Source organism: Gossypium arboreum, chromosome 7 (assembly GCF_025698485.1).
Source record: "Gossypium arboreum isolate Shixiya-1 chromosome 7, ASM2569848v2, whole genome shotgun sequence".
NCBI lineage: Eukaryota > Viridiplantae > Streptophyta > Magnoliopsida > Malvales > Malvaceae > Gossypium > Gossypium arboreum.
In genome coordinates this window covers 61,935,215-61,942,757 of record NC_069076.1, presented here as the reverse complement: position 1 = coordinate 61,942,757, position 7,543 = coordinate 61,935,215, and the positions used below count along the sequence as shown (strand labels likewise).

General features: G+C 38.3%; 1 non-coding gene across 1 annotated transcript; it reads right to left on the bottom strand.

Moving 5' to 3' along the window:
* Nucleotides 1–921: 921 nt before the first annotated feature.
* On the bottom strand, nucleotides 922–1,028 carry LOC128295787 (small nucleolar RNA R71). Its single transcript, XR_008286338.1, has one exon. It is a non-coding gene; the product is annotated as a small nucleolar RNA R71 (small nucleolar RNA).
* Nucleotides 1,029–7,543: the final 6,515 nt, after the last annotated feature.

The following is a 7,543-nucleotide window of genomic DNA, read 5'->3' as shown; positions in this document are numbered from 1 at the left end:
ACCCTTAATTTTTAGGCTAGATAATAAAAAGAAAGTTAATACTAGTACTTTTAGTTCCTTTAGGTTCGACAATCCAGTCTTGCCATAAGCTATACTACTATTCAATAAGGTGTGCTCGCCTTTGTCGTCATATTAGTTAGTTTCGAGAACGATCAATTATAAATTTTTAAAACTTATCGCGATGAGCATATCAAGTTTTTGGCACCATTGCCGAGGAACTAAGATATTAGGAACACTCGATTTTTATTACTTTAGCCATTTTATTTTTTATTGCATTTTAAATTTTTATTTTCTTTTCTAATTTTCCTTTTATTCGCTTCTGGCAGGTTTTTGTAGTTTATGACTAGAAGAAACCCATCGGGACCATTACTGTTTGATAGTGAGATTGATCGTACATCTCGCAAAAACCAAAGAGCAATAAGGCGAATCCTAAGATACACAGAGGAAGAGCAAGAGGAAGACATTCACACGAAAACCGAGGAGATGGCTGAAAATCAGGAAAATCCACTACCTCTTGCGATTGCTACTAACCCAGTAAATCAGAATCCTGCTCCAGGCATTATGTATGATTATGCTAAACCTACTTTAACAGGAACTGAGTCAAGTACAGTTAGGCTTGCTGTTGCTTCAAATAATTTTGAACTGAAACCTAACACAATTCAAATGATTCAACAGTTTGTTCAGTTTGATGGTTTGCAGGATGAGGATCCAAACAATCACTTGGCAAATTTTCTAGAGTTTTGCAACACATTTAAAATAAATGGCATTTCTGATGACCCCATACACCTTTAGTTGTTTCCCTTTTCATTGAGGAACAAAGCTAAACAGTGGCTGAACTCGCTACCACGAGGATCAATCACTACTTTAGAACAAATGATTGAATAGTTTTTACTTAAGTATTTTTCGCTGGCCAAAATGGCTAAGTTCAAGAATGACATCTCTTCTTTTGTGCAGATGGATCTAGAAATGCTCTATGATGCATTAGAGAGATACAAGGATCTTTTGAGAAGGTGCCCTCACCATGGGATACCATTTTGGCTACAGGTTCAGACATTTTACAACAGTGTGAACCCCTTAACAAGGCAACTCATCGACGCAGCCGCCGGTGGAACTTTGAACAACAAAAAACCTGAAGCGCCTTACGAATTTATTGAAGAAATGTTACTGAATAACTATCAGTGGCAAGTTATGAGGACAAAGCCGACGAAAGCGGCCAGTGTTTTCAACCTCGATGCGTTACTATGCTATCTAACCAGGTAGAACTTTTAAATAAAAAGATTGACGGTTTATGTGGTTCTACTTAGGTACATCCAGTGATGAGGCGCAATTCAAATGGAGGAGGAGTACACACAGAATATCAATTCTTCAACCCTAGCATCGAGGAAGAGCAAGTCCAATATATGGGTAACAATAATTCTAGATCTCAAAATAACCCATATAGTAATACCTATAATGCAGGTTGGAGGAGCCATCCCAATCTCTCGTAGGGTGGTCAAGGGAATCAAAGGCCACAACATCCTTTGGGTTTTCAACAAACACCTTACCAACAGGAAAAGAAGTTGAACCTTGAGGAGATTCTAACAAAGTTTATCTCGGTGTCAGAAACTCGCTTTCAGAATACTAAAACAACACTTAAGAATCAACAAGCGTCGATCTAAGGGCTCGAAACTCAGATAGGACAACTCGCCAAATTGATTTCTGAACAACCACAAGGTAGCTTGTCAAGTAACACTGAATCTAACCCAAGGGAATAGATCAATGCAATCACCATTCAAGATGAGGAAGGGTTAGTCGAACCTGAACCAGAACCGAGGTAAGGAATTGTGGTAAGTAAGAGCAAATGTGAGGTAGACCAAAGTAAACAAACACCGGTAAGTAAACAGTACAAACCTCGTGTGTCAACCCCAATGCGATGAAGAAAGACTGCACGGACAAACAATTTGGTAAATTCCTTAAACTTTTAAAGAAATTACATATTAACTTACCGATTATTGAAGCTCTTTCGCATATGCTAAACGCAGTCAAATTCTTAAAGGAGCTTTTAACAAATAAGCAAAAGTTGGATGAGGCGTCACATGTGGAGTTAAATGTAGTTTGATCAGCCATACTATAGAATAAGCTAGCCAACAAATTGAAAGATCCAGGGAGTTTTATGATTCCTTGTTTAATGCGAAGCTTAGATGTTAATAATGCTTTGGCTGATTTGGGCGCTAGTATCAATGTCATGCCTTATAAAATGTTTAAACAACTAGGTCTTGGGAAACCCAAACAAACTAGGATGAGCATTTAGTTAGCCGATAAAACACGGGATGCGATAAGCTGCCAGAGGCATACAATGTGGTCGTGGGCGAATCTGTCAAAACAACACGGGCGTGCGACATGCCCGTGTCTAGAGGTCGTGGTTGAAATTGAGAAAACAACACGAGCGTGCGACACGCCCGTGCCCAACACCTGTGCTCAAGACTGATAAAACAACATGGGCGTTCACCTATACACACGGGTATGGGAGAAGTGAACGAAGTAGGACACGGCCATGCGACACGACCATGTGCACCAACACGCCCAAAAGACACGGGTGTAAGATGAATTTCAGACGCGTCCAAATTTAAAAATCACAATAAACATAGGCTAAAATAAGGGCACACGGGCGTGCCCCACGGCCGTGTGCCTCAAAATCTATATAAACCCCTCACTATTCATCATCCCCTTCCCTAAAATTCCTAACCCTAGCCACCGTAACTCTTGCCCACGCCCTCCTTACCACGCCCGTGTGCCGATCAGCATCACCATTGACGACCCAAGCCCCTCCCTCTACCAAGCTATTGCGTTTGTTCATTCTTTCCTGTTTATTTCATTTATTAATTTGATTTTTCTTGTTTTATTTTGACTGTTAATCTCCATAGTTATAATAATAGCCATGCTTATGCTCTTTGTTTCTTGCTATTCTAGTTGATGGATTATGGTACATTCATTCTTGTGTTGCTATGGACTTCAATCTATTTCCCATATTATCATTCCCATATGCATCCATTCACTAGGCATTATTCTCATATTCTTATTCATAGTAATGACTTAAAATATCTGATCAGGATATCTTTCAGCATAATTGTTTTTAGTACATGACTCCTATGAAGTATCTCTATTTAGTTCTAACATGCATTGCATATTTTTCCATGCTATTGTTGGGGAGTAATTTTATTTTTGATTATTGTTTATTTCGTCTTGCCATTGCAGATATCATGTCAAATTGTGGTAAGAAAACTACTGTCTCCACTTTAAAGAAGAGGAAAGGAGCAGCGTCATCCTCGGGTCCTATTGCGGAGATCAGGCACCCCTTTATTAAATTTCCCTTAGGACCCCAAGAAGTACTCTTTCAGATACTTTGGGCCCGAACCCTAGGTGCGGGCCACTGTATTGACTAGGCCGCACTTGAACAAATGCCACTAGCTGATGCAGTCCAAGCCCTCCTGACAACTGACCCATGGAGGCTCTTTTTCGAGATCATCGAGCCGACGTACCTCGAGCTCACACTCGAACTCATCTCGACCTTCCATCTTCAAGTAGTTATGACGAAGTTCGATTATCCCGAAATGGTCCAGTTCCGTCTCGGCCGTTTAGTCTGCCAGTTGAGCGTACCTGAGTTCGGCATCGCTTTGGGGCTGTATATGGAGGAGTTCATAGACGATGATGATTTTGACACACTCCATCGCCACATCCACTTGTCTTCCTCCAACTGCTGAAGGGCACTCATTTTTGCTTCGGCCACCTATGACCCTAGGCGCTCCAAGGCATCGGCCCTCGCCCCATCCCTGAAGTACTTACATGCCATCTTAGCCCACACTCTGACAGGGCGACGAGATAGCACCAGCGTCGTCAACACTCACGACACCTACTTTTTATGTAGTATGGTGAACGGGCACGTATTCGACCTTGCCTATTTCATTTCCCTCGCCATTCACCATTAGATGGAGTGGCATAGGAAGGGAGTCATATCCATCGGCCCTTATGTGACTACCTGGCAAGGTATTTCGGCCTCCTCAACACTGCAGCGTAAGCATCTTCCCTCACTCTCATTGGTCAGATGTCCCCACAGGGCATCTCGAGTATGCTACTTATGAGGATGATCGAGCGTCGACATGGAGTTGACCCACCCCAGTACCGCCTGGTCCAGTCTGCCGAGGAGGAGGACCTAGAGGACATTACTGATGCTGTCCCTCCACGACACGAGGATCCACCGTCTCAGCCACCACCCATACATCGTCCAGTTCATACGGTGGCTTCATACTCTGACATCTATTAACGCCTTACTCGATTTGAGTAATAGTGTTTTCAACGCTTTGATCACATTGATGCTACTCGACATCAGATTTGTCAGCACCTCCACATCTCATCGCCACCACCACTTCGCAAACTATCCGGCGATGACGATGTTTAAAGACTTTTTATTTTTTATTTTTATTTTCACTTTTGTCTTTATTTATCTTCTTTAAGTACTTTTTATTTTATCTTCATTTAATACTGTGTCATTTTTAGGTTTTATAATTTTTTATTGAACAATTTATAGTTTCGGCTATTTCATTACGAGTAATTATGCTTCTCCATATTTCCTAAAGATTTCTTGATTTTATCAAAGTTATAAAGAGCTCCAAAGCTCATCATCACTTAGGAACTCAAAACTCTATTGGAAAAGCTTCTCCACGACTGTCTTGTCTTGTCCGACCACCACGATAACCTCTTTGCTGGACACTGTGGTTGTGGAACCCAACCTCTACCACCACCGGAGTATCCTCCTTCAATCTTATCATTGCCTTGGTCGATTATTCTCCATACCTCCTATTCAAGGATTCCATTCAACATTCAGGAAGTTTCACTTCTCTCCCTCTCTCTTCTGATATTATCTTTATATCACTATTATATATCTTTGTACATTGAGGACAATGTACATCTTAAGTGTGAGGGAGGGATATTTATATCATTATCAAAAAAATCCCTAAATTTTGTCTTGCTCTCAAATAATCTTCTCATATCATTATTGGAATGAATTTTGATTAATTTATGACTTTTATTGATATCTCTTAAATTAAAACATAAGCATTCATGCATTGATGGTTTAAACTTTAAGGAATTAGAGCATCAAGCATGATAAGTTGATTTTTGAGTTTTAAAAATTTTTAGGTTGTTTCCCCAAGTTCAGGTATTATGTTGAGTTGAAATTCACAGGTTTAACATCAAAAAGCCATAATTTTTGTGAGATCTTGAACCTTTAACAGCATCTATTATTTCTTTCATGCTCACTTTTATTGTTGCTTTGAGTACGTCAATATTGATTTGTTATTCTAGAACTTGCCTGATTATACATGTCAAGACTACACCTTTGATTTGATATGTCAAGATGATAAAAGCACTTAGGTTTAACCCACTCACTCCATAAAAGCCTACCTTCATAATTAACCATTAGTGAACCCCCTTTGATCCTAACAAGCCATTTATTGATTTACCCTTAATATTAACCTATAATCCATTTTTGTTGAAATCCTCTCAATTTGATCCCTATTTTTGTCAAGATTTGATTTGAATAAACTGCTTAGCTATGTATTATCTTTGATAGTTAGTCTATGTTATGTGTTAATTCTTAATTATTAAAAAAAATTACAATGCATACATATATATTAGTAGTAATTCACTGCTTTTAAGCTTAAGTGTTTAATTCCATATACTGAGAAAAAGCTCACTTGTATTCGATTGATATTTAGTTATTTTTCTAGTTAGGTAATTTTTCAATTCAATCTCAATTCTAACCTTTTCTTTCAGCTTGTGACCACACCCCCTAACTAAAGCCACGTTACAACCCTTTAAAGACCTTTTGATTGATGTATCATCTCAATACATAGTGGTGGAGATTTGATTTTCATGCAAGCCTATGGTAATAACTTTTCATATTGACTAATGATTGCTTCATTTATTGTCCTTAAACACCTCGAGTGATTTGGGTGAATCTTTAGTGAGGATGTTAAAACTTTGTGATATTTTGAATAAAAGGTAATCACTTAGATGAGGGGAGACACCTATGTTTTCCTGACAAAATGCTCAACTTGGAATGTTTGAACCTTTGATATTGGAATGTTTGAACCTTTGATATTCTTCTAGTTAAATTCTCAATGTATGATTACTTATGGATTATTTTGAGATATTATTGATAGGAATTATAAGTTGAGAAGAATTTATTTTGATTGAGAGTTGAGGATTTTGCTTGAGGATAAGCAAATGCTTAAGTGTGGGGGTATTTGATAAACTGTAATTTATACATATTTTTACCTCATTCTTAGCATATTTTTGGATGAATTATCCTTAGATTTGGTGAATTCAATCCTCCTAATCCTTTAATTTCATGTTTTATACTTAGGTGAGCATAGGAAAGTAAAAAGAGCGAGAAACGGGCCGAAAACGGAGAAAATGGACCAACATGGGAAATCAACACGGCTGGACTTCCTCACACGGGTAAGCCACATGATCGTGTCCATTTGGTATAATTGAAGCACGACTTACACAGGTAGACCACACACCCGTGCCTATGTAATAGCCTTGAACATGGATTGAAGAAATCGTACACGGGCGTGTCCCTGTCAAGCCCAAGTTTAGTTCCATTCGGAAAAGTCCACTCTTGAGGGCTTTTAGGCATTCTAAAGCCTATTTAAACACATGAGGAGGCACTTAGAAGAGACACACGGAGTAGGAAGTAAGGAATTACTCGAGGAAAGCCAATTGATCCATCTTAGAAGCTGGATTCATCGTCAAGACTAAAGATATCCCTTCAATTTCCTTCAGGAGTTTTGGGTTTTCTTTATGTTTTATTATCTTCATTCTTTTAAGATGTCTTCTTTTATAAATATGAACTAAATCCCCTAAATACCTAAGGGGAATGAAACCTAAGATGGATCTTGTTATTATTATCTGAATTGTATGATAAATATTTGACTTGTTCTTAATTATGAATTATTCTTGTTTTAATATTCTAAGATATTGATTCAAGTACTGATGTGCTTATTCAGAGGAGCAAAAGTCCTTGTCTAAGAGTAGATCTAACGTAATTAAGTGGAGTTGATTGCACGCCTAGAGATAGGGTGACAATATTTTGCCGGATTAGGGTGAAACCTAATAAGGGAATCCATAGATCGAGTTAATGCAGCACTAGGGAGTTAATTAGAAAGAGATTTCAATTAATCAACCTAGGGTTAGACGTTGTTAGTCTCGAGAGTGATAATAATATAAATTAGGGATTTCTACGGATCAAGTCAAGTGATAAATCGTCTGATTCAGAGTTAATAACAAGTGAAGTCTAAGTGGATTTTCCCTTAGGTATTGTCCAAATCATTCAATTTTCCCAAAAGTTATTTCCCAAATTTATTTTATGTATGTTCTTAGTTTAGTGAATTAGTTTAGATAAGAAAAACCCTTAATTTTTAGGCTAGATAATAAAAAGAAAGTTAATACTAGTACTTTTGGTTCCTTTGGGTTCGACAATCCAGTCTTGCCATAAGCTATA